The sequence below is a fragment of the Oxyura jamaicensis genome, chromosome 20 (assembly GCF_011077185.1).
Source record: "Oxyura jamaicensis isolate SHBP4307 breed ruddy duck chromosome 20, BPBGC_Ojam_1.0, whole genome shotgun sequence".
Classification (NCBI taxonomy): domain Eukaryota; kingdom Metazoa; phylum Chordata; class Aves; order Anseriformes; family Anatidae; genus Oxyura; species Oxyura jamaicensis.
The window spans coordinates 9,994,885-10,020,604 of record NC_048912.1 but is presented as its reverse complement, the minus strand read 5'-3'; the positions used below and the strand labels follow the sequence as shown (position 1 = coordinate 10,020,604).

Sequence of the window (25,720 nt, the reverse complement as noted above, 5' to 3'; positions counted from 1 at the left end):
CCTCATTTAGGACACAAATCTGGCCCACGGGCTCTCTCTTTTAGGCTGCTTGTCTCTCCAGCTCCCTTATGTTTTCACCTGCATCTACAGACCATTCCTGGACGCCGGCTTTACCTGCTGCGAGCACTGGTGCTGGTAGGGAGACTGGGGAGGAGCAAGCAGGGCTCGTTTTGGGACCTCACGCCGTACCCCGGGGCTGTGCGACCTGTGGCTGGGACGACCCTAGAGGGGGGCAAGCCCCCCCCCCCAAATAGGTTGAAGTCTTAAATAAGCCTTAAATAAGCGACGTGCGGTTTTTCCGCAGGCTGCGGGGTGCGATGGAAGCGGGGCAGGGGACGCAGGTCCCCGGGCTGCGGGCAGGGGGAGCTCACGGTGCGCTGGTGGCGGCCGCTTGGCTCCGGCCGCAGCTCCTCGCTCCTCGGCACCCCGCGGGTTTTGTAATACAAGTAGCGCAACCCTGGTGCAGCACCTACAGTGCCCGGCACTCGCAGGAGCTACAAAAGCCGGAGTAAATCCAAGCAAGGCCGGCTTAGCCTGGCGCAGGTACGCGCCGAGCCCTTTCCTGCCCCGTGTGTGCTGACTGCCGGTGTCTGGGGAGCGGCACCCGGCCCTTGCCAGCCGGGGGCTCCTCGTGGTGTGCCCCGTGCAAGGTGGTGACAAGCAGTGTCCCCGTGCCACGGTGGGCTCGCAGCAGTGAGACCGGCCAGCTCGCTTTGCTCTGTCTTTCCCAACGAGATGGGCACGGGCTGGCTGCGAGCTGCATGTCCACGGGACCACGGGCTTCTGTGGTTTGCTTTGCGTGTCAGAATAAAGTGAAAGGTTGGTTTCAGAGGTCAGCAGTGTGAACCATTCCTTGGCACGGAGGAATACCTGCGCACTGACACTGCCTCTGTGACATCCGTGGGGTTACAGAAGGGTTCTTTGCTGGTTTTTCTCTTCACCTACTTTACCAAGGGTGTCTGGTTTGCGCTTTCTGAGACAAACGTGGTCTTGTTCACTCAGCAGTAACTCCTTGGGGCTGGCAGATATATCAGGCAAATACTTGAGAAGATTCATACAAGCTACTCCTGAGTTAATGAAATAATAGCACGAGGATCAGTTATCTCGCTCGGTGCCTTTCCAAACATCCTTCAGAAGAATAACTGCTGTGGTGCTGATCCAGCATTTCCAAAATATTAACATTCCTATTTTAGCATCACAGAAGCTTAATTGCTGAGCAAGTATAAACAAGGAGTTCCAGTTACAAAATTCTCTCAAACACATAGGAACCGTCTTCATTTTTTTTAATTACATTTTATTGCCTTAATTTTGAAAATGCCCAAAAGACAGCGGCTCCCACCACGAAGCTGTGCATTGCAGAGCTCTACGAGGAGCGTTGGGTGATGGTCTCGATGAGATGAGATCTCGAGCAGATCTCTGATCTGCTGCATGACAGCAGGGGATAAATCTTTGCTGTTTCGCACATTTGCAGTATCTCACCACAACACAACGGCCTAACCCGTACTCAGATTTTCGGCACAAAAAAATGTCTTCACTTGCTCATTTCTCAAGTCTATCTCAGTTTTCCACCCTGAGCCAATGCAAGCCCACCCCACCCAGTCCCAGAACACACAAGGATTATTCCGAGCCTGGGGCAAGAGGAAAGAGCTGAATGTGCTCGGAGTCCCAGGCACAAGCATGAGCCGTGCTGGCCGTGGTCCGTGACCGCAGGACCACAACACCAGCACCATGGTGGGGACGCGTGCACAGGAACGAATCCCTGCACCCGCTTCTGCTCTGTGGCAGCTGTATCTCAGCTCTGCTATCAGGAGCTTTTGGTTTCCCGCTGTGCTGAATGGCAGGGGCTGAAAGGGGATCTTGTTTCCCATCGCAGCGAGAACAAGGCAGTTCCTTTGGCCCAGTGATTTAGGGCTCCCCAGAGGTGTGGGTGATGTGACGCCTGAGCAGCATCAGGCTGCCACTGCTGGGTACAGCAGCTCAGCTACCCCTGCCACCACTCAGCACCGTGCCCTGCGTGAGGGGGCATCCTGGCTGCGTTTCTGTGTAGCCACATCCCTGGCAGGGAAGAGATAGGGGCCAAATCTCAGCAGCAGCCAGGGTACGGCCATCTGCACCAAGGCTTTGGACCGTCCCGTTCCCTCCATCCTCCACAAATGCCCTCAGCCCCAGGAAAAAACACAAGGAAGCCCTTTCCTCCTAGTCATGCTGGGCTTCTCCTCCACCTCTTTCACACACAAAGGTGAGCTTTCCCTCCTTGTTTCCAAACCTCTGTATAACTTGGTGAGCATTTCCCTCTCCCTCCTATCCCGGGTTCACCCCTGACTGCTTCTGCTGCCTCCACTACCCGTGTTGTACTTCTCCCTGTTTTCACACTATTCCCGTTGCCGCGGATAGCCTTCTTATCAAAATGCAACAAGCTGTCTCCAGCTCCTTTACAAACCATATGAATATCCACCTGTTCCCTTGACAGTAACCATATGCCTCTCTGTATTTGGTCTGGAGCGTGGGAGGCAGCTTTGTGCGATTTGGGCAAGATCCAGCTCCTACTGAAATCAAGGAAAAAACTTCCCATTGATTCCATGGCACTTGTACCAAAGCCTCAGCCTGTGAATTTAATGGGATGCTTTCCGCACGTTTCATTCCTGCAGTGCATCACACGCATTAGGACTCTATTCAATTAGCCAGTAACGATTATCACTTAATTACGATGATACAACACCAGCCGAAGAGATAGCACTGCTGTTACCATCTCCGAAGGGCAGCACCAAATTGTGTATAAAAAAGCCCCTTTATACGGCAGTGCTTAAAACACAGCATGCAAGGAATTACAGGCACCTAATGATAGAGACTTCAGCTGGGGACGAGTCTCCCAAGTCTAGCTCTCCTTGGTGATCTGAGTGCAGAAGCTATCTCATTATCAAAAGAAATCTGTCAACACTATTTGTGCAGAATCATAAACATAATAAATCCTGCCAGCTCCTCTGTGAACTGGCTATTTATTGCATCCATCTCTGAGGCTTTTGATACTGGAGCTGGAGGCTGCAAACATAAATACTGAAATGATGTGTTGCATATGCCGCAGCTTAATTTACTAGGTTGGATTTGAGGCTTAGTTTCAGAAGACCCTCGGCATCTCGCCTCCAGGCCCCCTGCACAGCCCAAGAGATAACACAATGACCCCACAAACCACAGCCAGCCTCCCTTGCACTCACGTGAGTTGAAATGATGGGGGGGGGGGTGTGAGCACAGACAGGGCAGGCACCTCCCCATGCAGTGCTGGACCAGCACCAGGGGTGAAGACCAAAAATCCAACCCAGAGCCACCTCCGGGCAGTTCATCCAAGCCACCTGAGCAGAGAGGCTGTGCAAAACAGGTCCCACCCTCACTGTCCGGCACTGGTGGCAGGAGACTTCACAGCGTGCCTCCCGGTCAGTCTGCAGTGCAGGATCCACGGCCAGGCCCTCACCTCAACCCCGTCAAGCTGGCAGCTGATTTGAGGTACTGCTTGTGTCTCTCTTAGTGGGAACACAGGATCAGTCAGACAGGACACAGTGTACCTCTACCTCTGGGACAGCAGATCCCAACGCTGGCCCTGTATTTCTGTTATTTCTTTCCTTGTAGAAGATTCTGCATGAAAAATCGTCCCTCAAACACCTAACAAATTTCAGCAGCAACAGAAATACTAGTTGTCTGGTTCTAGTGAGAAAATCAAGCACATTCACTCTGGTTTGGTTCACCCTTTCCCCACAGTTTTTCCCGGCTGCCCCTAACCCGAATAAAACAAGTTATAACACCTAGCTGACGTATCACAGAAGCAACCTTTCTGGTTATGCTTCATGCAAGACCAACACTGCCTCTGTTCTTGTCTGAAGTGGCCTTTGCCTCAAAGGCACCGATTTTTGTGACATATTCAGGAGTGGGACCCATGCTGCAGGAAGGTGGGGACGAGGTGCTGCTGGTGGGCATAGCCCGAGTTCCTGCTGCAGCATCCCAGCAAGGACCTCACCGCCTTCCCAAGGAGCTCTCCTTTCTGCCATGCTCTCCTCTTCCTTATCACAGAGAGCTCTTCTCCCTTGTCAGGGGATTGCCTCGAATTTGTGTTGCGCTCACCAAGGTGCACGTCAGAGTGTTTGTGCCAGCATGCAAACAGAAGGCACTATCGCCACATATTATAACGCCTGCAGGGACCCATAGGAACGACCTTGCATGAAGTCTTATGGAAAGTATAAAAGTATCACGTCTACTTACATGCACCCAACAGTAAGTTACATGTCAGCTAAAGGAACTGAAGATGATGCAAGCTGAATTTGTCCTTATATCCCTTTTTCAGACAGGCGGGGTCTGCTTGATAAACCTGAAAGAAGAACACAGAATTTCAACAACTAGTTTCTGGGAGTCAGTCTGACTCCTTCCTGAAGTAGTATTTTTTTAAATGAGAAATGCTTCTTTGCTTTCGCCACTGCTGCCTGGCACCTTCCCTGCTTGAAAAATAAGGAGGGAGTTCGGCAAAGCAGCGGGAGATAACCTGAATAAAGCTTGGGGCTTTCCTGTTGCCCTGTTTTCTTTAAAGTCACTCATGAGTTTGGGGGCTCAGTCTGACACACCTGAAAGAGGCGGTGTGTGTAAAGGAAAGACAGGATGCACTGGTTTTGATAAGACAAGGATTGCTTGAACTTCTGCTGCAGCTGGAATAAAATATGACAACACATTTAAACATTTAGTTAATTTACATCAATAAATAAATAAATAAGCAAAGCAAAAGTCCACATCATTGTATTTTTTTTTTTTCCTTAGGCAGGAAAGAGAACGAAAACTTCCAACCAAAGCAGGCAGTGCTGAAGTTTAGCTACGTGATATTTAAACCTTCATCTCCAACAGCCAGGGATGTCTGCACTTCTGTGCCTAAAAAGCACAGACTGGTCGGGAGAAACGCCGGCTGGATGGTATGTGGTGCACAACTGGCTTGTGCATCTAGGCTGAATAAACAATTATTGACTCGGCTTGTGCAGAGCGTTCAAGGGATGTTATTAACTGCACCAGAAAAATCAGTCAGGCAGATTCATACGCAGGGCTGAGTTTTTCTCAGAATCTGTCCTGCTCCCCATCCCATTCAGCACAGCAAAAACTGCCAAACTTTGCACTTATTCAGTTTATGTACATATGTATAAACACGTGCATATAAACCTCCTCTCTAGCTGTAATGAAGTGGTTAAGCAGAATTTAAGCCATTACTGTAACTTTATGGATTCCCTAGAAAATCTGAAATGGGATGTACAGCACCTCAAATGTGGTTTTCATTATTATTGAGTCAAATGTGGCATCCAGGTTATTCCTAAAACAAAACAAATTAGAGATTTATCTCAAATAATTGGTGTAATTGGTAACTTATTTGCTTTCTCTGGCAATTTCCAAGTCACAAGAGCACGGTCTCTATTTTTCCTTTTTATAGATCCATTTATTACATTCCAATCTACATTAGATCTTCCTGAAAGTTCAAAATATTAGATCTCAAATAATGAGTCTCCCAAAGATTTTCTGTAATCGGTTCAATCCTGCCTGTGGTTGGAGCAGGGGACTGGGAGCCAGGAATTCTTAAAGTCTAAATCAGAGCTCTGCCAGTAATTTGCTGAACTACAATTAGTTCAAATTTTTCAAGTTATGCTTAATTTAGAGTCCAAACAGTATTGAGCTGCCTTATGGAAGACACTAAGGATGAAACTGAGCCCCATATGAACAAGGACAAATTTTGCCACTGCCCTGACTGGGATGAGGAGGACGCTCTCTGCCAGCTCCCGAAATGCCTTCAGCAGTGCTGAGATAACCCAGGATGCTGAGCTCAAAAATGAACGGGCACTCCCCTGCACCTTTGTAAAGCCTATATTTGTAAAATACTGGGAAAGCTCGTAATTTTGTTAAATGTCCACAAACTGTTGTGTGTTTACCTTTTTTTATTATTATTATTTTGACATAGAAATAAATGAAGTACAAAAGTAGAAGATTTCATGGACTAATTGGCCTTTTGTTAGCAGATTTTCACTTTACATGAAGTCCCTGCTGTTTGGGCACACAAGGTATACCCTGGTTCCTCTCACCTTCACAGCTTTCTCACCTCCTTCCCATTGCTGTTTCCCTACTTTCTTCCCACAAATACAGCCAAAGGGCTGGTCCTGGATTCAGACCACGTGAAGAAACATCAGCTCCAAGGATGATTTTTAAAGACAGAAGTGTCTTCCCCAGTCCAAAGAGAGGCCTGTGAGGGCAGGCCAGGTGTACTGTAATGCTGGCAACCAGCCACCGTGCCCACGGAGGGCAGAAGAGATGCGTCCCCCCTCTCCTGCCCCAAAGAACTTGGGCAGCATCTAAACCTCACAGCCTGAGCTCGGGCTTAGGATTCATCCAGTGCCTCTAAGTAAGATGTCAATGTCACTCTGTCAACAAATCTAAAAGCAAAGTCCCCTGCAGACCTGTAACATCAAAACAGCAGACAAATGCCTGAGACAGATTATGCATGAATACAGCGACAAGTCCGCAGCCGCTGCGTTGTCCAACTCTGTCTATTCCCAGTGTCTGAGGACGGGTGGCAAAGAGAATGCATTTAACAAGAAGAAAAAGACATTAAACATCAAACGTCCCTTTGCTTCTGACAATTAATTGAGAAGAAAACCTCATAATCAGTTGCAGATTTGTCTCCCTGTAGCTAGCGTGACTCTGCTCAATTATCACGCTGCAGTCCGGAGCGAGGAGCTTGGTTCTCAGCTTTGTAGTCCATGGGGACAGGGAGGCAGCGGGCAGAGCTGAAAGGTTAAAGGTGGCAGGGGGAGGGCGCCGGGGGTGTCACTGTCTCCGTGTTAGCCATAAATAATAGAAACCAGTGTGGTCTTTGGCTTACAGTCCAGCCTGAAAGCCACACTGTATCGGGGGCTGTCAGCAAGGTGCTGGGGATGTGTGTGCAGAAGGCTGCCATGCACTGAGGGCGGTCTGTGCCCGCAGGGAGCTCTATGTTGATAAGCGAAGATATCTCAAGGACACTGCCTATGAAGATGCTGCCCCTGCTTTCCAGTCCCTCTGTGCCAGTCAGTGCCTAACAGTCTCTAACGGAGAACAGCCCTGTATGAAAAAGTCACAGCCATTTACTGGTGGTCTTCCCCTGGCAGTGTCCTCTGCCATGTCAGGAGGAAATGACCCCAGCCCCTGCCAGCCCCTCACCTCTCCCTCTCTTCCCAGCTAAGTTTGCAAAGACTTATTTCCAAGCTAGCTCGACTGATTTGGGGTGGGATGGTTGGGGCAGCCATCAGATCCTCGGATGTGCTGCTGTCTGGTGGGGAGGAAGGCTGCGGCACACTCTTGTCCCCTGAGCACAGCCGGGATCACCCTTATGGGGTGAATTGCCCGCAATTCAGTTGTGCCTTACACCATGCAGCAGAGGCATTAAGGAAACCATGAAATGCTGTTGAAGTTAAAGCTGGTTGATTCCCTCATGTTAGCAGCAAAAGCAATTCCTGCAGCTGCTGTCTTGGCCACTCCCCTGGTACAGCAGAGACCAAGCACAGCCCTGATTGCCTTAACACTGTGATGTAAAATGGAAAAGCGAACCAACCGCTCGGAGATACTCAGACCTCATCTACGTTTGCCCCTGGAGTAAAATAAAAGCATCAGTGCTCTGACCTTCCTCCCATGTGAGCTTGTTTCTTTACGCTCCAGAATTAAGCACGCTGAACAAGGGGTCCCTGGCACACGCAGACATTGATGGCATTGGAGAGGGTTCAGGAGAGCTCTGGACCTGGGCCGAGGAGCAGTGGGAACCAGCAGTGCCGAGCTCTTCCAGGGCAGATTCTGAAAAGACCTGGCTGGAGCCCAAGCAACAGAAGAAAGGCAGATGTGCCCTGGCCTCCCTGACACTCTGGGTCTTCCCTCAGTCCAGGGGTTACATTCGCTACCACCTGAAAGCAAAACAGCCTTAAAAGTGAGCGTGCAAGTGTGCTAATCTCTTAGGACAGCACATGCATAAAAGCAAGTGTTTATATAAATGATACCCCTCACGTCAGGCTGAATTTAATCATCAAAGGAGAAAAAGCACATTTTGTTTGGTCTTTTACTAGTCAAAAATGGCTGGTATTTAATAAGCCCTGGAGCCAGATCTCAGTAGGACAGGCTTTTTATGGGCCAGAGGCACCTACCGTCCCGTCCCTCTCCACACACAGCCACTGACCTATGTCCAGCTGATTTGAATTTACTTCCTAAATGCGATGCTTCTCCCAGTTAGATCAAAAAAACAAGAGAGAGAGACGGAGAGAAACATGGCATTTCTAGACCACAGTTCTTGGTGTCACTACACATTACTGATAATTTAGGAATGCTACAGAACATCTCAAGTTTAAAGTACTTTCATGGTTCCAATGGAGAGCTAAAACAGATGGGGTTTCAGTGTGACCTTTCAACCCACCAAACACTGCTGACCCAGATTATAGTTCAACAAAGCTGCTCTCGGATTCATGTTACATTTTGGGAGAAACACCAGGGTTACAGTGAGAAGGGATGGGCTGCTCGGGGGCAGCTCGGATGGCTGGCTCCGAGAGCTGCTGGCTGGGGCTGGCACCTCTGCCCCGCTCCTCGCCTTTATGCCAAGGGAGGCGCTCAGTGCTCGGAGAGAGCCCCCCCGAGCTGTCATGAAACGCTGGGAAAGGAATTCAGGGATGGGAAGAATAACAGCTGGGAGATTTCACTGAGTGACCAAGGAGAGGGTAAAAAAATTAGCAAAAAGGGAGGGGTGCTCCAGCCGAAAAGGCGTTTTTTCCAAGCTCAGGCTTCCCGCTAGAAAGCGGGAGCTGCAGACTTGTGGTGGTGTTGAAGAGGGGCCAGGTTTTATCGCAGAGGGGGCTGCGTTTCAGCAGAGGGTGAAGAGATTGCTACAGCCCAGGCGGCTCGGCGGCGGGGCCGGCTGGCCCAAACAATGTGCCCACCCAGGCTGAGTCACAGCGAGCCCAGCTCGGCTGTCTGAGCCCAGCCGGTTGGGGACTGGAGCAGGACCATAAACCGCCCAGCGCTGTGGCATCCTATTGAAATGGATGGAGTTCCTGTCAATGTGCTATTATTTTAGACATTACAGCACTAAAAATAGTGCTTGTATTTTTTTAGCAAGCTTGTTGTTTTCAGGAGCTCTGAAAATATAAAGGGTTCCATAAGTGCTAAGAACAAGCTTGTGAAATAGTCTCACTGGAATACAAAACCACTTGAAAATACTGTTTGTTACATTTCCCTGTGAACCCAACAATAGACTACATGGACTGCTTTGCTCAGACACTGAATTTATTTTACTATAAGAAAATATAGGGGAACCCCCCACAAAACCTAACTAGTTCTTCTCTATTCCAGGCAGCAGCCAGAATCTGGACTCTCACAAAGTGTTTCCGAAATGCTATCACCATGCCAAAAGCTTCTTCCATCTCTTTGTCCGCCAAAATAAAACGTTCCTGCTCCAAACCTTAATTATCTCGGCTTGTAACAACAAAACCAGAAAAACAACTCTTACGTCCTTCGAGTGGAGATCAGCTGCATGAGGAGGACCGGGCTCATCTTAATCCCGGTAAGACTGACATGTGTCCTAATTGTGAAATCCGTACAGCATTTTTCAGAGCAGCTTTTTGCAACTGCTGCCCACGTCTATCACTGTTTGTTGGAGCCCTGCCGGATCCTCTGTGCCTCGAGCCGCCAGCACCACAGCCACCGGTGGGGGCAGCTCCAATTCCCCCCGGTCCGGCACGAGGCCGTCGAGCAAAACCTTCGGTACCCGGTGGGGAATTTCCCAACACATCATCCCAGGAGCCCTCGATGCCGAACAAGTAGGAGCTTATCACCGTGTCGCTGTTCTGTAACTGAAATGGGATGATGATGTGCTGGTAGCTGGCCAACATTTTGTGTTGCAACATTTTCCAGATTACAGCAGACGATAAAGGTGCTGCGTTTAATGAGTTTTGTCAACTCAGTTATCGCTTTCACATCGCACGAAGCGAGTTTGGGGCTAGACTTAGCAGCTCTGCAGCCCCTTTCATCCCAAAATTTCAAAGTGATTTGTCCACATTAATCACATCTCAAAGCTGCCTTGTGAAATATGTTTGGGCTCCGTAAGAGCATGAGGGCTGGCTACAGCCACCCTGGCTGAAGGTGTGGAGGGGTAGCGGCTGCTCGGCGAGGAGCAGCCGGCGTGGCACAACGCTTCCCTGGACTACGCTCCGCCACCCGAGATCCATGGGGTGAGGGCACTCCCAGGCACTTTACTACTACTGTGTGTAACACCACTGGATGGATTTTTCTTCGCTGAATTTAGAACCCTCCTAAACTCTCAGCCCTCTCCATGTCTCCTCGCAGGGAGTTTTGTAGTTTAAGTACAGGGCGCGTTAAAAATTCTGCTTTTCCTGCCTCTGACTCTGCCTTCTCCTCACTTCCTTTGGTTTGCAGCTTTGTTGGAAGAAACAGCCCCTGCTCACCTTCCCCACGCCACCCAGGCTTTGGGGACATCTATCCCTTTTAAGTCTTATCTTCTCAAAACAGAAAGGCCAGACACACAGTCGTGTTTAAATATCCGATTGCTATATATGTGCCAAACCGCCACTGAAACCAAAGCTAAGGGAACATAAAATCCTTGGGGAATGACCCAAAAGGGTTTGCCATCCGGCACATGCACTGTCAGAAAGCACTCGTCCAGCTCCCCCTTTCCTGCCCTGACCGACAGGCACCTGCACAGAAATGAGATGTTATGCAGTAAGCAACAAGCCAAGATGTCATACCGTAAGCCACAAGCCTTTCCCGTTGTGGGATGGGAATCAACGAGGCTGGCTCTACCTGCCAGATGTGCTCCTTCACCAGGCTTACGCTGCCCTGATGGCAGGGGACGTGAGAGGATGGGGAGAGGTAGAGATTAGCATTCAAAACTAAGTTTTATATTTAGATGACTATGAATACATACATGTACTCTTTGCTCATCTTCTCACACCACTTATTTTCTATTTTTAATTACTTTAAAAACTCTAATTTTGAAAGATTATTATTTCTTTAATCAAATTTTTGCCTGCACCCCAAACGCAGGCTTAATGTTACAGCTATGACTCTAAGTCCAAAGGAGACAGATTTTCTGTCCCCACCCATGAAGAACAGTTGATTCATTTAAAACTGTGCCAGGGCCATATGCAAATCTTCCTAATAGGAGCAGCTGCTGGACTCACAGCCCAGGGGATAAACACAAGTTGTGTTCATGCCGCTGCCCCAACTCATGTCCCCAGAATCACATTCAGGTGGATGAAATCGCAGCCACCGTGAGCTCGCTGCAGCCACAGAGGTACTTGTAAAGGAGAGCTGGAGCCCGTGCACACCGGGGATGGAGCTCAGGCAGCAGGAGCACAGCCAGCGGAGGAAAATGTAGAGGAAAATGTGCCTGGGCTCTCCTGCAGCAAACTGGCATTGTCCTCGGGCAGCCTTGCCAGTCTGCAGCACATTAGGGTTTGGCCCATGTTTGCTGTTGAGAAAACAACCTTCCATCTGGATTTCATCCTCCTAAACCCCGTGTGTATATTTTATTTGTGTATATTCTGTAACTGACAGAATGTTTTATACAGCTTTAGGATAGGCACTAGGACGATACCTGGGAAAACAGCTCTTTTGTGTTAAATGGAAACGACAGCCTTTCTGCTTTGCTCTTTTAAAGCTTGTCTGACAAATATCTGGGTGAACCTAAGTCAGGGAAAGACCAAGTCAGAACTGATGAAGAGGGGGAGAACCTGGAGGAACTGAAGGTCCCCCTCTCACCCTCCTCTCCAGGAGCCCAGCCTTCCTGCTGCTGCACACCAAATGCCAGGCCACAGGTCTGGCTTCTCACTTTTAGCAGTAACAGAAATCTTAACTCTGAGCTCCTTTGGTGGAAATCAAACATCCCTGCTTAGTGGTAGGATGTCAGATGGCTGGGACTGACTATGCTTAGTCCCCTAGAAAGCATATAAAATCAAGGCATTTCACTACACTGCTTCTTTTCTGCTCCTTTCACATCCCCAGTCTTGATCAGCTATCCATGCTTCTTGTTGCCTAAAAACTAGATTTCCATAACATGATTTGCTGTGGACAGTTTATCCTTTTATTTATTTATTTATTTTTAAACAGAAACTGCAGCCAGATCAGGCTCCAGTGCCCCTAAATCTCTTGTTTGTTTGCATAGCCCATGAAGGAAAGAGTCCAACAGCAGAACGTGTTTGAGAGCATCACACGTAGTACCCGTTTCACATCCCCAGAACATCACACTCTGCTTCTCTGGGGAGCCCACACCTCCAGGAGATGGGGTTGCCAATCACAGTCATGGTCCACAGCTTCCCAGATTGGGTCAAACGGCAGTGACCCGGTCTGCATCAAACCTGGAGCTGTTCTGGAAACAGTTTTCCCCTCTAGCTATTAAAAAAAACAGGGGAGAGAGATTTTTCCTGTGAGTTTTAAGACTCCAGAATTATTTCAAGGAGCAGCATTTCAAACCAATGACGATGTGCCATATGGTTAGAGTAAGCGTAAGAGTAAGGTTGAATTTCTTGGAAAAGAAACAAACTCCTTTTCAGCTGCGGAGAACCCAAAACCAAAACAGAAACATCTCTCCTTTTCTTTTCTCCTTTGTCATGTAAATTTGCGGAGGAATATTATCAAAGTGAGACACACTGTGTGAAGTTGTGTTATGTATACTGTTCACAGTGGATAATTTATTTTGGGTTAATCGATCCTGTCCAAGACCCATCACTGTCTGAGTCAGATGCTCTTGATTGTGTAATGGTTTGGGAACCTATGTCCGCAGGGCAGAGATCCCCTTTCGGAGCATGTATTTCTCCCTGTACAGCTCTCTCATGTCTTAAAGAGGCTAAGGTGGCAGAATGGTAACAACCCAAAAAGTTCCGTTAAGAAATCTGAATATACCAGGTGAAAATATGGTATTCAGTTTAAGTCAATTAATGATTCCAGAAGTGCTGCTTGTGTGCTCTCAGTGAATACGTCAGGCAGATGACCTGTTGGAGGGCTGTTTTTCACAGAAGGACAATTGACAGAGGAAAAAAAAACTTGTTCTGAAGCTGTTCTGTGTCTGATCGGTGCTTATTGTAGAAACATTGGTGAGAAAGAGGAGAAAGCATGGAGAAGGTAATTCTCACTCCCTGAGTTCCAGAGCCATTCCAGCCAGGACAATGGCTCAGACGCCCCGCTCTGGTGCTGCTCTGCAGCCATCCTGCAGCACTGGAGCTGCGCACAAACCTCCCCAGAGGGTGATCTGCTCCTGTGAGGGCCGGCTGCAGCACTTCCCCGCATGCTTTCAATCAATAAAATACTACAAAGGGATTCCAAATCCTTGCCCAAATTCTCCACAGTTGAGGCTGAACTTAACGTTCCACTTTGGGTACCATTTTCAAACCCCTCAAATGCTTGAGAAGAGACCAAACATTCACATACGCTTTTTTCTCCTTAAAATTCCTTCCTTCATCTCATCTGAGGACTCTTCTGACCATCACTCCAGACTTCACCTGAGCCTCAGGGCTGCAAAAAGTTTTGCCCAGTTTCAGACTTTGCAATAAGTGGTTTTGCTTAGATTTACACTCAACCTCAGAAGATGCAAACCATTTCTACAGCTAATTTAATGAAGGATGATCAGTCAAAAAAATCCTCTTCCCACCTCAAGAAATAACAATATTTAAATGGAAGAAAACTGTTCTTAATTAATAATGGAGTATGAAGCACATATAATTTACAATGACGACACGAGAGAAACACTGCTGCATTGTTGCAGCAAGATGATCAATGACATCAAAATACAAATCTCAGAAACTTGAATTGTTCTAGACTGCAGTCGGGAAAAATAAAATGGCTCCACCTACTCACCAGTGAAAAATTATATCTCCTGGAAAAGTCCTCCAATTTTCAGTCATTCTGGACTTTCTGCAATATCTCGTGGCTTTTTCTGGCGCTGTTTTTATGATGTTGACAATCAAATCTCCAAATGACATCAATACTGGTGGGACAAAAAAGGAAACAAAATGAAACGGTTAGAGCATAGACATTCTGGAAACACAGCAAATAATAACTAATAAAAAAAAAAAAAAACACTGGAAAAAATCATAGTGGATCTTAATTAAGAGCCTGCCTTTATTGCTTTATTGTAGCAAATGCAAATCATTAACAGCTTGTGTCTGAATTTCTATCGGTATTTCCTTTCCAAACAGTCAAGGAGCATAGCTAACAAAATACGCCGTGTGGCCGTGCACAAGATAATCATCAGCTTAATTGGACCAAAGTGCATTAACATCTTCTAGCTCAATACCAACAAAAGTCCACCAAAAAATAGCCACATAATTCACCATCTAAACTTCAGCTCTTCCCTGAGCATGAATCACAGGATCCTATAATTGCTCCCCAGTGGCAAAACCACAAGCATGGAAGCAAATGAACCATGATAAGAGTCTCTCATATTAAAAGCATCATAAAAGCCCAAACACAAAGCCTAGCGAGAAGTGCCCTTCTCCACATGGCACAGCTTTGAGCAGGCTGCATCCACCCCCCCGGGTGCAGCCTGTGCTCTTCTGCGCACTGGAATTCGGCCGCTTCGTGACAATATTCCAGACATGGAATTAACACTTCTGAAAGCTTTTAGGGATCAAAGGTTGCCCCCTTTGCAAGTTTTTTCATACCGAGGACATGATGAAGCAGTCTGGCTCTAGTTGGAAAAATAGTTCAGATGACACTTGGAGGGGTTGTGGTAAGAGGCGGCGGCTGGGGAGCCGGGACCAAGGTTGGCTTCAGCCTGGCGGCACGGTCTCCCAGGCAGGCTTTGCCCTCGCACCGATGCAGCCACTGCAGAAGAAGCCTCTGCCCTCCATCTGTGGGGAACGGGGTCTGCTGCTAACGCTCCTCAGGGGTCTTACAGATGGAGACCCACATACAGAAACGGCTCCTGCTTGCCCCGGAGTTAACTCAGACTACAGACATTACGCGGAGCAATGGGATGCTTGCTGACTGGCACGTAGTCCTCCACCAGAAGCGAGCCAGAGTCGCAGCTCAGAGGCAACCCGCCTTCCCTGGGTGAACCGAAGGGCAGCACCCTCCCTGGGAGTGACAGAAAGTCAGCCCCTAAGCTGTGCAGACAATGATTGTCGTTTAGTTTTTATAGGTGACACAGCCAGAGCTAAGGGTAGTGTCTCAGTCCCCATGACAAAATGGGATTGTTGCTGCTCTGTCGCTGCTGGTGATGGCGAAGAGAGCTGTGCTGCCGCTGGCTGCAGCTGGTGGGGGTGTTACACGTCCCGTTTCCATCCCCTTTGCAGCGGGAACCCGGCACTTCAATTGCAAGACCCTAACTGACCGAGCTGTCCAAGCTCTGTTTTCAGTGGGCTTTCAGGTTTTTCTAAGACCCTTTTGACAACATGTGCCTAATTCCTTCGGGCACTATCAAAAATGCCGTCTTTCCTGGGGATGGCTGACTAAACAGAAGTTTCAACAATCATGTCATAAATATCTCAAGACAAGCCTGTTGATTCAGTGAAATGTGTGGTTGGCTCCTATTGTAAATGCATTCACAGAAAACCTCACAGTCCGCTGCCACTTGGGATTAGTTGTGAGCAAAAACGAGAAACGTTTGGGGGGTTTTTTAATAACATTTTGATACATTACAAAGTGGCTTTTCTTTTAATTTTATACCACATCGGTTGAGATGACATGAAGCAACATAATTTGTCAAGACAAGATATATAAAAATAAATAAAGAAGAAGGGATTAGAAGGAGAGGCGGTTCTGAAAGTTTGTTAGTTGGAAAAGGCTCTAATTTAAATCAGAAATGTCTGGGTTAGATTATTCTGACAAGCTAAAAGGAGGCAAAATTGTGCTACACATTTATGAAGCAAAAAGGACATGGAGGGAAAGCGACGTCTTCTGACTGAGCGGGTGGCTCTCCAACCCAGCCGCCTCTGGGTTTGAGTCCAGATCTGATAAAGGCTGGTAGCCCTGAGCGAGCCACCGTGGGTGAGCCAGGCCATGAACCAGACATGTTCAAATCAGTAACCATCAGAGGGCAGAGGACATCGCTTGTACAGCTGAAATGATCTTTCTACTGAATAAAGTCCTAGACTTTGGCAGGCAAATCCAGTTATCGACCACTTCTAGGAAAGGGGAAAGTCTTCCCACTCGGCAAATCTCCCCAGCGTGACGTGCAAAGCCCCAGCAGCGCCGGGTAGATATCCTCCCGACCAAACACAAACCAGCCTCGCTGTAGTCAGCCGGTCAACCAGAAATCAAACTAACCCAAGCAGAGCTTCTAATTCTAGCAAAGAACAGAGTCAAACATTTCCAGCTGGAGAAGGGGAGATCCGGCTCATCTGATAGCTCAGGGAGCACAAGCAACGTGTAAAGTCCCAGGCCCCCAGCTGAAGGCTGCAGAGCAGAGGCTGACCCAGAGCTCTCCACCTCTCTGCTGTACTGGCCGAGATGTTTGGCAGTGGTAGACGAGTATCCTGACCTTTTATTTTTTACTGAAATTTTCCTAAAATTCACCATGATGGGTGGAAGTGGCACTGGAATAGATATTTTCCAAGTCAAACTGCACATTTCTAAAAATCAGCATTTCCCCCGGGAGCCTTTTTTAAAATAAAACGAATTATAATATGGAGCTTGTGGAGCTCTTTGAAGAAAAACAGTATTATTAAAACAATACTGTTCTAATTCCAATAATTACTATAATAAAACTAAAAGGATTATATGATTATATTCACATTATGGTATTACCTTATGTCTCAAAGGATCCAGCATGAATTTCAGAAAGAAATTATTACAAAAGTTCAATCATTTCTTAGCAGCTCTACTAACCCCCTTGGGCTAGGTGTCAGAGAGAAAAAAAAAAAAAAAAACTCTTTAACTTTCCAAAGCTGTGAAAGTTTAAAGACCCAGCTTGTCAGAATGACACCCTCCTTACACATGTATAATCTGTGCTTACGGATAAATGGCAGCGGGATCCTGGCACTGGCATTTTAACTGGGTGAATATAAATACCGCCATGCCAAAAAGCAGCCCTGTGCTGTGCACAAAAGCAAATTTAACCTCTCAGACAGCACATGAGAAAACTCAGTCCTAACTGTTCTCCCAGTCAGGATTTTTCTTTCTAAGCACTCGTGTGAAAACCTTCTGCGCGATCAGGTCCCTGGGTTTTTCTTTACTTCTCAGGCAGAAAGAACAAGTCCCTTTTGCTGATACTTTAATCTCGCTTCTTTAAAATCCAGATAGGGTGAGCATGAGGTTCAGCCTCCTGCTCCATGCCCTTCAGCTCCTGCAATGCCTCGCCTTACAGCTTGCTTACAGATATATTTCAATTGGTAATATTCAAAATTTCCAAATGGAAAATAGCTGCTGGTATGTGAATATGGCCAAATTGCAGGACAGTTTTATTCCCACCAGTCGTTGCCATGCAGTGTGAAATTACAGCTCGTATTACTCCATACCATGGCTCGCAGAAATTTGGACCAAAACTTTAAAAATATTAATGTGTATGCAAATGCAGTCTTGCACATAAATCAAGCACACACACTTAATCTGGTGCTTTGGCTTTATGAAATGATAGATCAAAGCAGAACAAATGAGAAGATGGAGCCCAAATTAACACATTAACTGAAACAGAGCACTCTCAGATCCTGGAAACCACGCTCTGTCTGGGTGTCACATATCCGATTACATTCCTCATAACTCAAATGACAGAACAGACAGAGAAGCGAGGATGCCTATTCCTACTCATCACCAGCTACTCACAGTAATTTTTTTCAGAGTATTAATAATTATCCTTAAAGAAGAACAATTAAAATCCAGTGTAATTGGAAGTCTGGTTATGATTATGGATGAGTCAAACTGCTTTGGAAAACGAACACAGAACTGTTTGGAGCTCCATTGGTATTTTATTAATCATGTCATTAAAATGGATACATAACGTGGGTGCAGCTATACAGTGGGATCTTCAAAAGCTCTCACTAGCCGCACTCTGCTCCTGGTAAAGTTGGTAGAAGTTTATTCCTTGAGTTTAATGGGAGCGGAGTTATGCCAGAACCAAGTGTTTTTTATAACATCCCACCCATCTCGTTCGGAGGCAGCCCTTTCTTTCTGGTGATCCCATAATCCTGAAAGGATTTTGCTGTCCCAACAGCAGACCCGGGACTGGAGGTGCTACAAGGCCTTGAGCCTGGGGACATGGGGCAGGAGAGATCTCCCCACCTTCCTCCCGTCTGTTGGAGATGAGACCCGACAGCAGCTGGGGCTCTGTGTCACGGAGGGAGGACTCAGCCCGAGCCTGGATGCTGAGCCTGCTGCTGGGGGCAGAGCGCATGAGACTTGGCCTTACGGAGCTGAAGAGTAATGCAGCAATTTGGAGCAGATGGTTAGCATCAGAGAGCTGTTTAAAGAAACAGTGTTGAGAGTAGAGAGCTGAAAAATAACATAACAGGAGATTTATTTGTGGTCGCTGGTTCAGGGCTGTCTAAGAAACATCAGCAGTGGCTTGCACTGTCAATTCATCACAGATAACATGGAACCTTGAATCAGATAGATTTTGGCTTTTTGTTTTGCAAAACCAAAGCCTAATCCGATAAGAGTGGGTCTAAACAAAGCAAAACCTCTTACACCATCCTCCGAGATGGCTCCCTCGGGCACCAGACCTCCAAAGCAGGTTGTTAAGAAAAAACGGGAACGTACCGCAAAACGCAGAACTTCAGGGACAAAGCTTTTCAGTGTTTTGCTGCTGAATCATTTTGTCAACATTGAAAATTTGAGCTGAATCATGTTGGAAAAATGGGCAATCATTCATAGAAAGCAAAGGTGAAGAACGAGCAGTGGGAATTAGGCTTAGCGCTCTGCTCTGCCCACTGCTTTGGCCAGCTCTGGAGAAACCTCTCAGATGCATGCACAACCCGCTGCAGCTAAGCAAGTGATCCCAGCAGGCTAGAAGAGGTACACCACCAGCAAAACTTCTTAACAGCATAAATAACTTGAAAAAGATGAGTTTAAAGTAGAGTCTGTCATTTGTTTTTGTTCCAAGAACGCACCTACCCAGAATTAAATCTCTAAAAAGGCAGCAAAAGATCTCAAACTCCAAACAATACACCAAAAAGTGGTGCTAAAATTAAAAGAAGGATTCCCTGAATAAGATGATATAAGATCTTAATTTTCATTCTGTAATTAAAAAAAAATCTACTCGTAATCCCCTTGAAAAGTGATCCCCTTGGAATGAGTTGTCTTAATGCTTTACATCTGAAGGAAGCAAGGTAAGACAGTGCTATACTGCATTTTCTTCTATCTGAGGGAAGCTGGAAATAATCTGGAGAAAAGATTATTTCCAACTTTCCAGCTCTTTTTCTATAATTAACAGGATGTAAGACATAACAAACAGAGGCTGAAGAAAACCACAAACTCTCCATATGGGGTTCAGTTCCTGTTTACTAGTATCCTGTTTACAGCATAGGCTTTGATGGTCAGATAATCAGGCCTCTCATGTTCCCAGAATGACCACACTTATTCTGTACTTATTTAAGACTGGGAAGACTTTTTAATAAAAAAATATGTCGAGGAAACAAAGCAGAGAGAGATTATAACAATATGCATCGCTACGGAAATACCAGACTCATTGTTATAGAATACAAAATTACCAAATACCCTTTTGTGTGAAAATAGCAGGGCGATGTGAATTGTTAGTTCAAATGGAGGCAAGGAACAAAGCCCTTTCCCTCCCGCCACCATCCTCGTCCCTGTCGGGGTCATCTAACACCCAGGTGGAGGAAGCAGAGATGCCCGTTTCCCAGAGCATCCCGGCCCGGGGCATGCGGTGTTGCTGGTGGCCAGGGGCTCGGCAGGGGCAGGAGGCAGGTGCTGCTTGGCAGCCCACACGCCTCGGCTCCAGGGCAAGCATGCAGGAGGAGGACAAGGAGGCTTAGCTGCGGGCTGGGCTGGTGCTCTTTGCTGAGGCGTTGTCTTTAACCCCGAGGGCCAGTTCAGATCCGCAAAGTGCAGATAAACCTGAGTGGAACCAGAACAAACAAAACCCAACTGTTCTTATACATGGCAGAATCGATTCCTGCCTTGTCACATGTTGTTCTGTTTTCCCATCCAGAGTGTAAAGCTTGGTGAAATCTGGTTGAAATGGAGACAGCAGGAAGTGCACACAGGACTTCTCCGTTTCTGCTTCCCAGGCAGCAATTGCGTCCTAACTGGGAGGAACACAACTTTCTGATAGCCATTTATCAAAATGCTGAAAAGCTCAAATTGCACATTGCCAGGGACAGCCCCGTGCTGTGCTGCAAGAGGAGGACTCAGCCCTGCCAGACTTCAGCAGGACGAGTCTGGGCAGGGGGCTGCATCCTATGGCACAGGACACAGGGATGCATCGCCCCCTTGGCACCACTTCCCTACACCACGGGCTCTGTGCCTGGCTTGAGCACCTCTCTGGGACCAAACGAGACTTATGAAATGACTTCCAGACTGCCTCGATGTGTCAGAGAACACACAATTCTAAAAGACAATCCTTATCTTCTTGGCATGGGAGATGAAGACAAAGAATTCAAAACAGCAGTTGGCAGGGAGAAGGAACCATAAGGTTGTTATCTTAACTTCAGGGAGCTGGAGAATAAGTGAAGTATTTACTCAAAAATATCTTAAAGACTAAAAAGTTGCTGCCCACATCTCTGGGACCACGAGGGCTTTTTGCTTGTGACTGCAACAAAATGGGAGTTTACAGCAGGAATGGCAGAATCCCATGAGCTGCATTCTTGGGGCTTTTTGTGCCCCAGATAATAAGGATTTTGCAACATCAGTTACTCTTGTGATATTCACATGCCCTCAGACACAAAGTTGGCCATTGGAGTCAGTTGCTTTTCAGTTTTGACCTGAACTGGAGCCGCAGCTGCATGGACACGTTCTGAATTTGGGAAAGCTACAGAAACCTGGAGTCAGTGTAGCAGGGGATCAGCAGAACTGCTATGATGTCAGCTTCTGTTGCCATCTTCACAGCAAAGTATATCCACTTCTTTACAATGAGTTTCTTCTCCTGTCTTTGTAACAGCCAAATTTTAGAAATTTTATTCTAGTTGGCACAGGCCACTTTTCATCATTGTGGGATGTTTTGTTGTTGTTGTTATGAGTTTAACACCATTAATTCCATTGTTAATTTCTTGCAACGTTGCTGGTGATGTGTAAAGTGTACAGAATGTACAAAAATAGGAGTTTATTCTTTTTTTCACTTGAGAAGAGAGTTCAGGAGTGGAGGGGCCTGCTATAGAAGACCTTCCTATTTTTATTTCTTCTTTAGAACTTCTGCTACAAGACCAGTGATTTAGAGAAGTTACGCTAGCAATCAAAATTTTCTCATTACTCTGTGGCTGTACGTGCTAAGAAAGCTTGCAAGTATTTAAGTAAATAAAATTAAGAATGATTGCTAGATCGTCATTGAGATAACATATTGTATAACAGCTTTTATCTGTAACAGAACCAAGGAATCGTTATAAATTAAATTGCTGAAATTATGCATTGCAAATAAATAAGTTTGTTTATTTAGATTTTGCTTGTAATTCTTTCATAAATACCGTTTCATTTTGCTTTTGAATCTGTTCAGTGTTAGAAATGGTTTGCATCCAAAGCCATGTTGCTATACCAGACTTACTGATGTCATCTGCTGACTTTATACATGGAGTTTTTAAGGACAGCTCATCAGCAAGTCAATGGAGTTGTATTATTTACATCATCTGACACTCTAGCCTCTACGTAGCTCTGTCTGTATCAGACAAAATCAGGTGACTCTTACAGGTTATCATGCTTTCTCCTGACTAGAAACACTGATTATTTTTTGTTGTTGTTGTTTTCCTCTCCAAAGAGCATCACTGATAGCTTATGAAAGAAGAGGAAAGTCCCTGTGACTCACATAGAACCACCTTAATTAGTGTAGTTTGGGAAGGCATCTTGGTCAAGATATGCTTCCTTGGGGAGATGGTCTGCTGGGAAAAGGGCCAACATCTAAAAATTTCTTGGAAAAGATAGAAAACAGATGGAAAATTTTTCAACGCTATTGTTTTTGTATGTAAATTATTTTAGTGCTCCTGAAGTGGATGAGATTAAGAACTTTATAACATGGTTAATTAATAGCAGTAATCTTTGTATAGTTTGCACCATAAATATACCTGGCCTCTAACAGAAGAGCAAACAAGCTGTTTGAAGGGGTATCATGGGAGTGAAAGATTTCAATCTTATTTAGCCTGAGGTTTATCTGAAGAACTCCATTTGGCCAAGATCTCCTCTCAGTCTCCTGATTCATACCAGTATAAATGAGGAAAAAATCTGGCCCAAAAACGTTATCAGGTTTAATATCATCATAATTACAAGCAGCCCATTTCTCTCAGTAATTATACCACGGAGATGGAAGTTTAACCCCATCCTTACTCCAAGGTGTTCCCCTCCTAGGTGATGCCTGTGGCACATTCGTATTCATTCGTGCTTCTGAATGGCTGCAGCCCATATTCTGTGCACAAAATGTGACTTTCAGTCACACTAGGGACATCTCATTTGGATCACGGCCCTTCCAGTAGGGATAAGGTGTGGTAATTTTTCAGTAACTTAATAAGGCTGGATTCAAACCCATAACTGAGAGGCAGCAAGTTCCATAACCAAATAACATTCCCAAGAGCCTTTCAGCCTGCAGGAAAACCATTTCAGTCCATGCAACTCATTCCTAACCATAAGAAAGTCTTAATGATGTGTTGTTGGTCAGACTCCACCATCGGCTCAGCACAGTTTGCCCGATAGGTCAGATGCTCACGGATATAATTTCATCAACTGCTTGGCTCAAGGGAACTCGCTACCTTGTGGAAGGAGCTCAGCACCACGTTCATTAGTCAGTTGCGGCTCACAAAACCCTGATGAGGTCACTATTGTTCATCAAGGTAAAATGACTCACTTGACACTTCGGCAAAGACAACAACAGAGCTCACAGTAGAGTCCTGCCTCCCCACCCGTGTCACAGCCAGATAAAGATACTTGCTGTACCACAAACACTGCTGCTGAGACACTTGTTATTGGTCGTTAAGACAAGGCTACAAGCTGTTGTGAAAATACGATTGACTTCAGCGTGTTTTTCTCTGGAGGACTGGAATGAGGCTGAAGATCTCTCTTATTTTTACAGGATAAACATTCTGATTTTGTTGAGCTGAAGTCAGTAGAATTTGTTTTACAAGTTCAGTCATCTGCCTGCCACAGGCCGTGAGTTGCTGCCTTTCAGCAGAAAGTGAGGATTCATCATTGTTTTATTATTATTGAACACCCTTTATGTTGATAATAAATCAGTTTAACTACATCTGTCACTGGATGGCTCCAACAATCACGCTATTGCACAAACCCATATACCACCCTCTCTGCAGCCTACTGCAATCTGAGCGCTTTGGGAAAACAACTGTCTCCATTTCAGCTTAGCGTGCTATCTGCAGCCTCGAACAATAAAATCCCCTTACCAGGAGCTTCCAGGAAGTGCAAAAAACTCACTAATGTTCATTTACTGAGGGGCCGAAAGGCCAGGACCTCAGCTGAGAAAATCATAATGGAGCCACGATTTTCTCAGTAAAACTGCTCTCCAAGAAAGTCCTTCTCATGGCGCCTTGCTGAGAAGATTTTCCTATTCTCTTCAGTTATCAAAGAGCAATAAATATTAAATAGACTTGGTCAATACTTTTAATGTGGTTTCTTTTTGTTGCGGGAATATGCTGCTTTGCCCAAACAGATATAGTTCGGAGGGATGGGACAGCTTCAGTAGATTTTTTTAATTTCAATTATTCTTCCAAAAACAATGGTTTTGAAATGGTCAAAGAAGTTTTCCTTGGCATTTTCAGAACAACAAAAAAAGTTTTATTTGAAGAAACTATTCATTTTGAAATATAAGTTGACTTATTGCAAAAAAAATTTAAACACAAATACCAAGTTCAGTGGTTTTCTGATGAGCTATGGGAAAAAGATTTGAAGTCTTAAAAGGTCTTCAGGTACAATAAACCCATTTTCTCATGAATTCTAGTACTAACTGCATACAGTAACTGCATACTTGTAGATTAGTCAACAGGACTATGTTTTATAGGGTATACCAACAAAATAAAATATAGTCTACTAACTATGATATGCATTGAAACTAATTGTACCAAACCAAAACTCCCTTACTTGAAATTAGTTCCAAAACTTGCACTGAGTCAAGGAGAGTTTGTCTGGACATAACACACCAAGCATTTACGAAGGGGCAGATCTTACGGCAAGATCCATCATGAGGAATCTAATCTGATTCTACTCTCGCAACCACGTATGGCTCCTCCACGACAGCTGAGACAACTTATCCCAGATTTTGTCTCTGAAAAGCCCAAAGAGGAGAGCTAACTGTGCTAAAATTATTCCCAGAGCACTGGGGTTACAAGTGAAAGAAATGGCCTCTTTTTCATTGAGAATCCAACTGAGAATGGAAACTGTAGGGGAAGTGGAGGGAGAGACAGAGCCCTCAATCTGTTTCTGAAATGAGTGGTTTGAAACTAATCTCTTAGCCTCTGCTCCTCAGTGGTGTATAAATGGCCCATTCAAGGAGTACCAATATTTCTTTCTAGTGAGTTATTAACCCTACTAGGAAATGGTTTACGAAAGAGAAGCAGTCAATCTTAAACCCTCTTCGCTCAAATAACAGATCTCTAACACATGCAATCCGGCTCCATTGGTAGAAGCTCTTTAACAATACATAATATCTCCTAGGCAACTGCAGTACTATATGAGAGCTGCTTTATTAGTTTCCTAATTAAATTTCAAACTTCATAGCAGTGACAGATTCTTGGTTATCTCTGCTGCAAAAATTCAGATGGGATGCCAGAGGGAAAGGATGGGGCTGTTCGTCTTATTGCATGCCAAGATTTTGCGCTACCGGTTACACTCGTCAACCTCTATCTAAAGCAGTTAAGAGCTATAAAGAATTCATTAAAAGGGCTAAGATTTATTAGAGGCACCTCAAGCTCATTAAGGATGCTGATGAAATGTGAAGCCCTTGAATCCACACACCATTTAAGAAGTGCTCAAGTACAGCTTTTATTTTTTCCCCTTTTTCTCCAAAACATTTCACTTTAAAAAAAAAACTATATAATGTTTAACGTTTTCTTTGATGAAAATTATCATTTTCATCTGTCTCTTTTTTCTTTCTTTTATGAATAGTAAAATCATAGCAAGATTTGAATATTTTAGAAAGGGAAAGAGGGGAGAAAGATAAGGAATTTTAGAAGATTTTTAATATGGTTTAAATTGTGGGAAAAGCATGAAAAAGAGAAAGGGGAATGAGAGGACTCAAATAGCCACTGCTGTGGAAAAAATAACTTCAATAAACCCAGCTTCCCCCTTGAGGTGAAATAGTGGAATCACTAGAAATGGTGAAAACATGTTTCTTTTTTTTCCCCTCCATCCTCTACAGGAATTTCAACCACCCAAAAATTTACAGTCACCCTGAAAACTCAGAGGCTTTTGGTCAGAATCTTATTTTTTATATCTTCAGCTGAGTTGTTTTAATCTGCACTTTCTCTGTAAAAACAATGTTTTTTGAAGAAAGTAGGCATTTTCTGCAAAACTATCTTGCTGGAACAACATTTACCTCTCCAAATGCCAGATATAATTATATTTCCATAAGGATTGAAGGCAGAGA

At 45.5% G+C, this 25,720-nt stretch overlaps 1 long non-coding RNA gene across 2 annotated transcripts in view; it reads right to left on the bottom strand.

The window, feature by feature from the left end:
* Window positions 1-3,334: 3,334 nt before the first annotated feature.
* LOC118176796 overlaps window positions 3,335-25,720 on the bottom strand; it is a 208,823-nt gene continuing 186,437 nt past the window's right edge. Inside the window, exons 4-7 of one of the 2 annotated variants that reach the window (XR_004755522.1) lie at window positions 13,891-14,020; window positions 7,666-7,940; window positions 4,249-4,354; window positions 3,335-3,627 (exon numbers count right to left, since the gene is read on the bottom strand). This is a non-coding gene — a long non-coding RNA (uncharacterized LOC118176796). The remainder of the gene's footprint in view (window positions 3,628-4,248; window positions 4,355-7,665; window positions 7,941-13,890; window positions 14,021-25,720) is intronic. The other variant, XR_004755524.1, reaches the window with a different exon arrangement.